The 13,489-nt window shown below is 35.9% G+C and overlaps 1 protein-coding gene and 1 pseudogene across 5 annotated transcripts in view; one reads left to right on the top strand and one right to left on the bottom strand.

The window, feature by feature from the left end:
- MICU3 (mitochondrial calcium uptake family member 3) overlaps window positions 1-13,489 on the top strand; it is a 104,567-nt gene that overhangs the window by 12,999 nt on the left and 78,079 nt on the right. The gene's annotated exons all lie outside the window — the stretch shown is intronic.
- On the bottom strand, window positions 7,329-12,440 carry LOC113261993 (chromobox protein homolog 1-like; annotated as a pseudogene).

Here is a 13,489-nt window from a genome sequence, read left to right as displayed (position 1 = left end):
ACCGAGTGGATTCCTAACAATTAAAAAATAGGATAATTTGGTTGAATCTGCAAGTGTATGCAAAATGATTAAAGATAATGAAAAATCAGTATGAAAAATAATCAAAGAATTTCTAGACATATAAAATATAGTTCTTGAAGGCTAGATAGGTAAGGCAACATATAAGATGTAATTGAAGAGGCAATTAGTAATCTGGAAGATAATTTTGAAGAAACTACACAGAATGTAACACCTGTAAAGAGATGGTTAATATTAAGGAGAATTTAATAGATATGAAAAATAAAATGTGTCTAAAATTTGTCTATCAGGGGATACAGACTAAAGGAATGAGAGAGGCAATATTCTAAGAGAAATGGTTGAACAATTTTCAGAAGGATGTTAGTCCCCAGATTTAGGAAGCATAAACTGTCTTGGGTGGGGTAAATAATAATAAATCTGTAGTTAGTCAGATTGTAGTAAAACTGTATAATCAAAGATAAAGAGAAGCAGGACAGATTTGTACAAAGAGATAGTAGTTGGCCTGATTAAAGAATAATTTGTGACAATGGGTAGAAGCCAGAAGACGGTATAATATGTCTTCAAAATGCTGATAGAAAATAATTGCCATCTTAGATTTCCGTACTAGGTAAATTGTCATTTAGTAATGAGAATAAAATAAATTCGTTTTTATGAGATTGGTACCGCTTCAGATCATCATTGAAAGAACTACTAAAAAATGGATATGAGGAATGGTGAACATAAAATGAAGGGTAAAATTCGAGAAGGAATGGTAAATAAAAAAAATTGGTAAGAAAATGAAGTAATTCTTAGACATTGACTACATAGTACAACAAAAATAGTAATTATTACTATGTTGAAAGGAGCTAAAACAAGGTGGTCCCCAAATATTGAACAACAATGATATTCAAGACAATAAGGCTTGATTAAAGGTAAAGTGTTCTATGTGGGAAATAAAAATAAAATTAGATGTCTACCTCATGCCATTATAATCAAGGTGGATTAGAGTCCTAAATAAAACAAAACAAAACTTCAAGATATTTAGAGGAATATATATGAAGATAAAAATTTTGTCCCTAGGTGGGGGAGGATTTTCAAAACAAAATAAACAGCACAATCTAGAATAGAAAATACTGCTACATTTCACTTCATTAAAACACAAATACCTAATAAAATAGAAGTCTTGGACTGGCAGAAGATACTTATAATACATAGCACTTGCAAAGAATATCCAGAATAAATAGCAGTGATCTGCAAATCATTTTTTTTTTTTAAGATTTTATTTATTTATTTATTTGAGAGAGTGTGAGTGAGAGAGAGCACGAGCCAGGGGAGGGAGAGAGGGAGAGGGAGGAACAGATTCCCCGCTGAGCAGGGAGCTCAATGTGGGACTTTATTCTGGCACCCTGGCATCATGACCTGAGCTGAAGGCAGATGCTTAACCGACTGAGCCCTGCAAATCATTTTTTAAAAAAGACAACACAGTAGAAAAATGGACAGGGGTTTAAACAGGCCGTTCAAGAGAAAGATACTCAGAAGACCAAACACATGAAAAGATGATCCAACATCACTAATAAGAGGAAATACAATTATAACCCTAATGAGGCACCATTTCTTACCAATTAGATTGGTAAAATTAAAAGAAAATTGACAATAACTTGTGGCAACAAAAATTCTCCTGCTCTGTTGGTAGGAGTACAAACCTTCGGAAAAGAGGTTGACGTGATACAGTAAATTGAAGATTCACATTACTAATAATTCAGAAATTCTATCTAGGTATAGACTCTTGGGGAACAGAAACCTGTGACAAGGAGACATGTTTAAGAGTCTTTTTAGATGTCCCGGATACCTCCATTTTCAATCCTACAACAGCTACTTCCAAATGTGTTTCAGTCTACCTGCAGCACACCTCACTTCATTCTGTCTCAAGCAAATGACCTCCATTTTGACAGAGAAAATGATCTATCAGAAGTTAATTTGCTCAGTTTATTACTTTCTCAGAACTAAATTTCCTTTATCTCTCCCTCACTTCTAGTTACATAGGAATAAAGGTATGTTCCTGCAAAACTAGAGAAAGGAGTTTGGAGTCCATGATTTTTCTCTAGCAGTGCCCAGTAGTTTAAGAGATGGAGCAGTTCTAGGTGAGAATGTAGTGTGGTGATGGAAGTTTGTCCTTGAATTTTGAAGTTGGAAAGTCAGAGAGTTTTGAGGCTAAGTTATTAGATGGGCGAACATTGAATGTTGAGGTTCTCTCTGATTTGGGGTGATGAGGAAAACCATGAGTTATGTTTTAAAGTCCTCTTTAAAAGTGAGTAGCAATGCCTACAAGTTGCCATTGGCAAGGTGGGTAAGCGATATAACCAGGGTGCATCTACCTCCATCAGCATCAGTGATGCAGAATTTATTTGGCAGATATTAGTGCGTAAGTGAAGTTGGTAGCGGAGAAGAGCAGAGTGTCTTCATCATCTCAGTGACAAAAATATTAAAATAAATTAAAAAATAAAATTGATGAAAGACAGCTGACCACATTTATTTAGTTCTACAAGAATGCTAAACTTGGGAGTATGTTTAAAACCGGTATTTACTGATGAAGGAAGATTCTGAAAAAGTAAACGTTCCACCCTTGGCCACATAAAATCCTTGGATAGCTTCTCCTTAATTTTTAGAATATATCATAGTCCTACAATGTACTCTTCTCCAGAAATACCAGATTATTGGCGCACCTAGGTGCTTCAGTTGGTTAAGCACCTGACTCTTGATTTCAGCTCAGGTCATGATCTCAGGGTCATGGTATCAAACCCTGTGTCGGTCTCTGTGCTCAGGGTGGAGTCTGCTTGAGATCTCTCTCTCCCTTTCCCTCTGCCCTTCCCCCCACTTGTGTGCTGTCTCTTTCTCTCTCTCAAATAAATAAATAAAATCTTTAAAAAAAAAAAAGAAAGAAAAAAGAAACACCAGATTGTCTAATTGCAAGCTTTCATTTTCTGCTTCTTGTCAAGACATTCAGATCATTTCCAAGATTTAGGGTCAATTCAATATACAGAATTAGATTCAAATAGGATTTTATTAGGGTAGTCTAGTTTGTCCTAACAAGTTGACCCTCAAGTTTCAGTGGATTAACTTGATAAAAACTTACTTTTTGTTTATGTAATAATTCTAGGGTTGTGTATGGGTTGATAGGAAGACTCCTGCATGTCGCTCCCCTCCGTGCTGTCATTCAGGCATCCAAAGTGATGGTGACTGTGCCATCTTCAACAAGTGGCTTCCACGGTTTCTCAGGGTGTCACCATACATGTTAGCCAAAAGCGGGTGGTGGAGCATAGAGGAATTCTTGTGGGAAGTTTTTATGGCCAGGCCTGGAAGTGGCAGGCATCACTGCCATTCATATTACATTTTCTAAACCAAGTCATATGGCCACATCTAAGTGCTGGAGATACTGGGAGATGTACTCTAGCTGTATGCCTAGGAAGAAGAATTAATGACTTCATTAATATAATTCATATATTTTTGTACCACCAACTCCTTCAAACATTATTATACTCTTAATTTTTTAATTCTCATTATAAGAACTGATAACTCCTCAAGTTTAAATAGGAATTTTAATTGAAAGTATGTATATCGTATATAACATGTGTAGATTTTGTATTGTCCTCAGGTAATCTAAGTAAATTTCAGTCTGCAAAAATAATCTTTCTGCATTGATGAAACCTGAAGGAGAATCTGCTTTCCTACCTCAGGCCTTACAGGTTTCCTTGTGGTGGGAGAAATTTATTGGCCTAATCTCTACAACCACCACCTCTTTGAACCTGACCCAGAGCTACTTTCCAGATATATACTTTAATCTGCTGCAAATTTATGAACCTGCTATGGTTCCTGCAAATAAATGTACATAGTTCTGTATTTGGAGATAGAGAAGAACTTAATCTGTTTCCTTGAGCATCAGGTTTTTTGTCTTCCTTCGTAGGTAACTTCATAGATGGGCATACTTCAGACTTCCTTAGATAATGAAACTGAATCCCCACATAAAATTCTCTAAATATAAAACCTTGAGAACGAAGGTAGAGAGTACATATTAACTATGCCTTTAAAAATGTTTATATCTCAAATGACATATGGTGTGTAAAGAGGTTCAGTTTTAGGGCTCTGCCACCATCTATAACAGTAATGGAGTCATTTAACCTTTCAGGGTTATCATTCTATGAAATGTCGTAGGTAGGGATGATTGATTTGAATTTGTAAGGTCCGTTTCTGCTATAACAGTTGTTTAATCTTAAAATCACTTTATTCTTCCTGATATTTTATTTGATTATAACTTGTTGCATTAATCTTGTTCCTATCTTTTTAATCCTCTCTAAACTTAATTTTTAAGTTTTTGTTTTAATTCCAGTTAATTAACATATAGTGTTATCTTAGTTTCAGGTATACAATATAGTGCTTCAACAACTCCATACATCACCCCCCAGTACTTATCACAGCAAGTGCACTCCTTAATCCATATCACCTATTTTACCCATCCCCCACCCATCTCTCATCAGGTAACCATCGGTTTGTTCTCTATAATTAAGAGTCCATTTCTTGATTTCTCTCTCTCTCCTTTTTTCCCCTTTTGCTTGTTTGTTTCTTAAATTCCACATGGGAATAAAATCACATGGTATTTGTCTTTCTCTGACTTATTTCACTTTGCATTATACCTCTAGCTCCATTTGCAAATGGCAAGATTTCATTCTTTCTTATGGCTGGGTAATATTCTATTGTATATATATTTTAAATCCATTTTATGAATTAAAACACCAGTTTTATAGACTTTGTCCCAGATAATGCCTTTTCAGCTGTCATTCATGTTAAATTCAGGGACATTTAAGTTCTCTTCGAAAATAAAATGTCAACATAATGGGAATAAACTGCCAAAACTGAGTAATACTATATGATTTTTAAAATTTGTTTATCCTTTTCAATAATAATTTCCACAACTGAAAAGTTGAATTATTTTTAAGATTGCATATATTTTATTAGTGCTTTTTTTTTTTAAGATTTTTATCCATTTATTTGACAGAGAAAGAGACAGCCAGAGAGAGAGGGAACACAAGCAGGGTGAGTGGGAGAGGAAGAAGCAGGCTCCCAGTGGAGCAGGGAGCCTGATGCGGGGCTCGATCCCAGGACCCTGGGATCACACCCTGAGCCGAAGGCAGATGCTTAACGACTGAGCCACCCAGGCACCCCTTTTAGTGCTTTTTTCTTATATTCCCTTTTTAAAGTTGTTTTTGTCAAATTTAAAAGGTATATAAAATACTGCATTTATCCCTTGAATAATGCAGGGCTATGGGCATCAACCTCCTATGTAGTCAAAAAATCCATGTATAACTTTTGACTCCCCCCTCCATTTAACTATTAATAGCTTACTGTTTACCAGAAGCCTTACTGATAATATAAACAGTTGATTAACACCTATTTTGTATGTGGTATATATTATATGCATATTATTACAATATGCATACACTTTATTTTATTCTTACAACAAGATAAGCTAGAGAAAAGAAAATGGTATTAAGAAGATCATAATGAAGAGAAAATACATTTACTGCACTGTACTGTATTTGTCAAAAAAAAAAAAATCCATGGATCAATGGACCTGTGTGGTTCAAACCTGTGTTCAAGGGTTAACTGTATATTCCAGCATTCAGAATTAATACTTGTTAACATTTTGACATATTTGTTTATAGCTTCCTTTGAGGTAGATACTATCTAAGTGTGCTGCCTTTTTTAATAGCAATATTGACGATCATTAACCTCTGATAGTTTCTCTTCGCTTTTTTTTAAATCTATAGTTTTAAGACAAAAACTCACAATGTGGTACAAAGTTTACAATTAAACAAAGTTTTCACAGAAATCTAACACATGCCTAAAAAGATTTTACAGTGGACTTTTAGGTACAGGTCTAGACAATGTCGAGAACTGATAGATCTCATAATTCAAGACAGCATTTTGGGTGTTAGGTAATTCTTAGACTAGAAGAAATTTTGTTTTGTTTTGTCTTTTAAAGTGAACCACTGATAAGTTTAATCTTCTCCTGAGACCAGGGCTTTTGAAATCCTTCAACTCTTAAAGTGATCCTGTGAACTTGTATTGTCAGTGCCACCACCAATGGTTTTGGAGTTCAAAGTTCAAAAAGCAGAGAGGCTCCAAGAGTTTTCCATTGTAAGAGCATGGGCCTTTCCTTCCCTACTCTCCTGCCTTCTATACCACTCTCTTCCCCTCCCCAAATACCTCAGCCAGTTGCTTGAACAAGCTGATATTAATAACTTCATAATTGAAAAAGAAAGGGTTGTATCAACATCAAGAGTTAGTACCTCTAAGAACAATTGCTTGGAGTATGTTCCAATAAAACTTTCCCTTCTCAACCAGTTTCCATTCTACAAATGGCAGCTGGTGACTTATTAACTGGCATAGTCCTTTGTTGGGAACAGCATTAAGCTCAGGCAGGGAACAACTTGACTTAGAAGTTTCAGGTATTCACAGCTTTTAAACAGTCTCTCACAGTCCTCATTTAGGTTGCCAGTGACATTTTTTTTTAAGATAAAATATCTGGACATGGAACCAAATCATCATTAGGTTGTTCTTTCCAATGTTTCACCATTTTCCCACTCAGGCCCCAGATTTTAACAAAAATGGTGCTACCTGTCTCCCTTCCTTCCTACTCCTACCCCTAAATAGTACACCAACGATCCCCTAAAACTACATACACGCTACACTGTAAAAATGCAGAGTTAACACTTTTGGAAAGCAGGCTGTGTGTTGTGGAGATGCTTTTTGAAGAACTACAGTATCGTTTGCTCTCCCATATATCCATTCTGCAAGTTTTGTCCTTCATGGAAGACCTTGGGCTTTTCTCAGCCAAGTACACAATGAGCTGCCTTGCAGCACTTCTCCTTCCCCTCCACTGGGATGGGTGTGCAAACTACACAGCTGGAAAGGCTTTAAAGTTGGGCGGCTCTAAGTTCTGTACTGACTCTTCAAAGGACATCTCCTCAAGCCGCTTCTTTGGTGTCAAGATAAGTAGAACTCCCTCCCTCTCCACTTTAAACCCACAGTCACGGGGCGCCTGGGTGGCACAGCGGTTAAGCGTCTGCCTTCGGCTCAGGGCTTGATCCCGGTGTTGCGGGATCGAGTCCCACATCAGGCTCTTCCGCTATGAGCCTGCTTCTTCCTTTTCCACTCCCCCTGCTTGTGTTCCCTCTCTCGCTGGCTGTCTCTCTCTGTCAAATAAATAAATATAATCTTTAAAAATAAATAAATAAATAAATAAACCCACAGTCAGATGTGACAGGGGCTGGTACTTAGGAGAGTTAATTCTTGTCATTTTTTTTGTCACCACCCTCTGAAAGGTAGGAATGCCACATCAGACTTTCCTCATAGAAGGATATGACACCCCTCTCCTCGCTGTGGACACTTGACATTGGCTTCCTTGGAAGGGACCAGGTCATCCTCATTAGATATTTTCCATTTCATCAAGAGCATATAGTCTGTAGCTCCAACAGTCTGCTCCAGCTCCAGTCCCTGGGCAAAGCCTCATGGCTTTTCTGACTCTTCTTCTTTGGTTTGTTCTCTCCCTTATTTTCAGAATCAGAGTCAATTTTGCGCTTGCCTTCCTATAATTTTTCTGTCCCATATCCTGTTATCTGTGACTATAGGAACTTGGCAGTGAGGTCAGGGCAGCCCAGCTTCTCTTCTGGTTCCCATGTGTCATCCACAGCTGAGGACCCCCTCCACTTTAGGAGGTACTCCACTTTGCCTTTTCCACTCGTTGTTCGGGAAATTTTTACATCACGTATTCTTCTTCCTCATCCTGTAGCACCTCCTCCACTTTCTTCTCATTTTGTTTCTTCCTCAGTGCCCACCAGCTTTCTGGTCTAAAGGGTGATACTGCTCAGAGCAGCACCCAAGTGCATGAGAGGAAACAGTGCCACACTAACAGTGTGTCAGACCGGTGGGGGAAATGGCCTCCTGGAAAGGAACAGATCTCTTCACATTTTAAAACTTGTTTTGTCTTAACAATAGAAACAAAAGTTAATATAGCATTGTGGTTGAGAGTGTGGTCTTAGGAGTCAGAATACCTAGATTTGAATCTCAGCTCTTTTACTTAGGATCCTTGCCAAAGCTAATTAAATTTACATTTCCCCCATCTGTAAAGTAGGGATAGTAATGGTTCCCATATTACAGGATTATTAAGAGAGCTTAAAATGATCAAGCGCATAGGAAGGTCTTGGTATGTGTTAACTTTTTTAAAAAATGTAGTTAAATAGGGACTTTTGTGTATGGATGGCAGCAAGGTTACAATGCTAGGTGTCAGATTATTGCCTCAGCTTCAAATCTACCCTTCATTGCCCTGCTTGTAATCCTGGTGTTGGAACTAGCAAACATTTCTTTTTTGCTGGTAGAGTGTGCAGCAGGGACACTATAGGCAGAAGAGCCTTCTTTCTCTGACTCTGGTGTGCCTCTGTTCTGCTTGTTCGTAGGGGGCAGCACTGTGAAACACCCAGGGACACTCGTCTCAAGCTCTTCTGTGTCAGGGGCCAATCAGAAGATGGAAACCACACAGTAATTTGAACAGATAAGGTTCAATATGAAGATTTGTTCACTATTGACAGCAGTTATCTACTAAGAAGGAATCAAAATTCAGAAGAATATTCTAGGGCTGAAGGAGAGAACCTCAGGAAAGAACAAACTTGGAAGGGCAGCTCCCTCCCTAGGTTGGGATTTAAGCCTTGTTAGAAGAGGTGTATTCACAGCTAGAGCTTTTTTCCACAGTTACTGGGCTGAGGCTGGCAGACAGGAAAACATAAGCTAGGACTGGCAACCTGGAAGCTGCCTGTGGTGTGCATTGGGCCAGTGTTGACAGACAGGGAATCATGGGATAAAACTGGCATCAGGAGATCCCCCACAGTGATGCAAGTAGGCTAAGGCTGGTTGGTGGGCAGGGAACTGCAAGTTATGACTGGTAAGCTGGAAACACTTTCGCTGGAGTATAAGAAGGCCAAGGACCCTAGGCCTGATCTTACTTTGTTTATTTGTTTGTTTGTTTGTTTCTAAAGGATCCAAAAGAGAGGGTACATAGTGAAATCTCCAGATATTCAAGTTCTTCCAGACAATAAAATTCCAGCTTGAGGGAAATGACCTGCCAGAACATTTTTAAGACCTGTATAAAGGAGTAGAGGAAAAGGGCATAAGAGTCATGCTATGGTTGGTGTTACGGACTGAATGTTTGTGTCCCCCCAAAATTCATACATTAAAGCTCTAAACTCTAGTGTGGCTGTATTTGGAAATGGGATCTCTAAGGAAGTCATAAGGTTAAACGAGGTCATAAAGGTAGGCTCCTGATCTGATAGGATTATTGTCCTTATAAGAAAAGATATCAGGGCGCTCACTCACACTTCCTTAATGTGCCCACACATAGGGGAAAGGCCATGTGAGGATACAGAAAGAAGGTGCCACCTGCAAGCCAGAAAGAGAGTTCTCACCAGAAACTTAATATGCTGGCACCTTGATCTTGGACTTGTAACTTCTAGAACTATGAGAAAATAAATTTCTGTTGTTTAAGCCATCCATTCTATGGTATTTTGTAATGGCAGCCCAAGCTAACTAATACAGTTGGGTAAGTTCAAGGTGATTCATTTAGAGTAAAATAGTCTGAACTATTAATGATGTGTTATGTTTATTTCTTTCAGTTGCAGTTTAGAAAACTTTCTTGGGAGTCTTGTAGCCAGGCCTAGAAGACAGTGGCTCAGGGCATAGCTAGAAATTTTGTCATGAAGGGTCAGCCCTCACTCTCAAGAAATAAATAGAATACCACATACCGTATAATCTAGATGTTTGGAACTGAGCCAGGAAGACTGAGAGAAAGGTGGTAGAGGCAGATGGGAGCCTCAAGGAAATGCCAGGCCGTTGGAATAGTTTTATCATCATGGACACATTTAGAGAACTCCCAACTTATAGTACCACAGAAGCATTTGATACATCAAATTTTATACATGGAGCTGAGCTGCCAAAGACTGTTTGTGGACCCTGCTGATCAACAGAGTAGACACTCTTGATGAACTGCTTGTATTGGCCAATGGAGAAGGAAATGTTCTCATTTAGTTTTCATTTAATCTTTACAGTTTGTGGAGTTAGTATTTATTTGCCCATTTTTTACAGTTGAAAATGCTGAAGTTCAGAGAGATTATTTTTCCCAAGGTTACCTAACTAGGAAGTGGTGAAGTTGGCATTTGAACACATGCCTGAAGGATTACAAAACCAATGCACTTTTATTCCAAGATGCCAAGTTGTGTAATGTGGAAGAACACTGGATTTGGTTGTAGACTCAGTTCCTTTCTGTATGACCATGATGAAGGCTTCTCTAGACTAGGCTAGTAACTCTTCTGTAAAATGAGGCTAATAATATATGTGCTGTTTGCTTTTTAAAAAATAATACAGAATTCCACAGCTTTCTCTAAAGTCTATACGTGTGTGTATGTTTCTTTAAAGCATGATGTTGGTTTCTGTCTTTTTTTTTTTTACCCATTCTTTCATAACTTGTTTTTTTTCCACCGAGCTATGTGTCCCATGATTCTTACACTAGTACCACCTCCTGATCTACCATATCCTTTTTAATGGCCACGGACTACTACTTATTGATGTGCCATAATTTATTTAACTATTATCTCACTGATGGGAATTTTGAATGTTTCTGTTTTTTCACTATTAGACACAGTGCTGCAGTGAATATCCAGGTTTCTGTGTAGACGCACATGTTACATTCCTAGGTCCATAGCTACTGGGTTTTAATAGCAACTATTGAATTGTTCTTTAAAATGGTTGCATCAAAATATATTTCTGTCAGCAATTGTGATGGACTTCTAGTGTCTCCTTCATTTAATATTATCAAATTTAATTGTTTCCAATTTGAGTGTGAAAAAATGATTTATCTTGATCGTTATAAATTCCATTTCTATGATTGCTGGTGAGGTAGAGAATTTTTTGCTTGTTTATTGTTTCCTAGGAATTGCCTTTTAATATCTTCTGCCATTTTTTTTTAACTTATTGATTTCTAGGATATATAAAAATTAAATCCTGTTCTTATTTTGTAGGTCATAAGTGTTTTCTCTCATCTTAGGCCCTTAAAATATATTTACAGACCTATAAACTTAAACACATATATCATTTTCTTTGTAACATAGATGTAACCATACTGTCCCTATTGTTCTGGCCTCTTAAACTGATTATTATATTAAAATGTTACTATTATCAATAAATATAGATTTCTGATTCTTGTCTTATAATTGGGTATTCTCCCAAACTCTTTATATACTGTAATTTATGTTCAATATTGTTTATTTCATTTTCAGTTCTTAAATCAGATTTGATAGGGGTTTGTCTATTTTATTGGTCTTTTCAAATACTACTTTTTAAAATTAAATTCATTTACCTTTTATTGTTTTGTCTACTGCTTTTATCTTTATTGATTATTCTCTTCTGTTTTCTTCAAATTTATCTTATCCTTTCTTTGGCTTCTTGAGTTGAATACATACATTTACTTTAAATTCTTATTTTTAAAAAATATATTTAAGGATATTAATTTTCCCATGTCAGTAATGGCTTTGACCATATTACACAGATTGCTGTTTGTGAGTCCCTAAATGTCATTTATTTTCAAAAACTTTGTAATCTCAGTTTTCATTTCTTCTTTAACCTAAGAATTGTCTAATTGTATAGTAGTATATCTCAAATTTTCCAAAGTGGTCTTTTTTATGTTAATTTCTTTGCTGATAAATTTTAGCATTTTTTCATATGAGGCAAGGAATAAAACCTAAATGTTTTCTTTTTAAAACAATATATATCCAACTTTCAAAAATAGAATAAATAGATAATATAATGCATAACTATATATGCACTGACAGCTTAAAAAATAAACCATCAATATATACACCTCTATCATAATTCTTTCTTCTCCAGAGATAAACACTGTTCTAAATTTGATTTTTATCATTTCTATGCATGTTTTCATAATTTTATTATAAATGAGTGTACCCCAGAATAATATATACTTATTTTATAGTGTTCTTTTATAATTTGTATTTTATTTAATATTATATTTAAGAAATTTATCTATATTGATACAAGTACTCCTGGTAAATTTATATTCATTACTCTATAATAAATTATATTTTATACATTTCATAAAAATTATTTTATATTAGAAAAAATTATTATTTAGGATGGCAAGCTTATTCTTTTTATTGTCTCTTCCATGTGAATATTTCATTGAATCTATATAACTTCCACATTTTTATCTTATTGATATTTTTGTGAAGACTAACATATGGTCAGTTTATATATTTGGTTTGTTAAAAACAAATAAGCATCTTACCTGTTTTGTTACACAGATTCTTTTTCTTACATGGTTTCTTCATTTGATCTACCTATTTCTAGTAAAGATATATTCACATTTCAAGCATGATTGTGAATTGGTCAAGTTCCATTTTTCTAACAGGTTTTCCATCATATAATTTTAAGTTGGTTTGTTTTATGTGTGTAATATCTTCTTGGTGAATTTTTCTTTGTCCCATTTAATGCTTTTGGCCCTTAATTTTGTGTATTTTCAAACATTTTGGTCAATGTTTAATTCTGAATCTTGTAAGGAATGTTTATATGGCTTCTTAAAAATATAATATGATTTACTCTTTTTTAATGAGAGAGTCTAACCCACTCATGTTTATTGACGTATCTGCATCTATTTTTTGCTGTATTACGTGAGCATGTGTAATTTTTTTCTCTTTATGCCCTGACATTAGATTGGTCCTTTTTTCCCCCCTCTTTTCTCTCTCTAGTGGCTTGAAAGTTATACATCCTGTTTCGAGTCTTCAAGTGGTTACACATACAAGACAAATTATTGAACGTGTTTGACTGTATTGCCTTCTCTACCCCACAATTCTGAAGTTAGTTACATTAATGCCAGATAATTATTGATTTTTAATATGCTTTAATTTTTAAAGGAATCATTTTTTAACAATTGTAGTAAGTTTCACAACCACTTTCATGGCATCCATTTATTTAGCAAATATTGAAGAACTTGCTACAAGCCAGAAACTGGGGAAACTGAAGTGTACCCCTTAAAAATTCCTGCCTTTGTGGAATTTATATTATTTCAGAAGACTAGATGTATAAATTTTATATTTGTCAATATATTTATAATATGTAAAGGCCAGATGAGATCATCAAAGAAGTAATTATAGATTTTAAAAAGAGACGAGGTCGGAGGACTGGCAGAGAAGTACCAGCAGGAGTACGAGTGCTAGAGGAGTAAAAGGAAAATCAGGAAAGTGATGTCTTGGAAACTGGGAAAATTATTTTAAGGAAAAAAGAGTTATTGATTGTGTCAGATGCTATAAGATGCAAACTGAGAATTAACCTTTGAATTGAGCAACAAAGAGGTCACCGATGACCTTGATAGGCAGTTTTA

Source organism: Ursus arctos, unplaced genomic scaffold (assembly GCF_023065955.2).
Source record: "Ursus arctos isolate Adak ecotype North America unplaced genomic scaffold, UrsArc2.0 scaffold_27, whole genome shotgun sequence".
Classification (NCBI taxonomy): domain Eukaryota; kingdom Metazoa; phylum Chordata; class Mammalia; order Carnivora; family Ursidae; genus Ursus; species Ursus arctos.
This window is presented reverse-complemented; position numbering and strand designations above follow the sequence as displayed.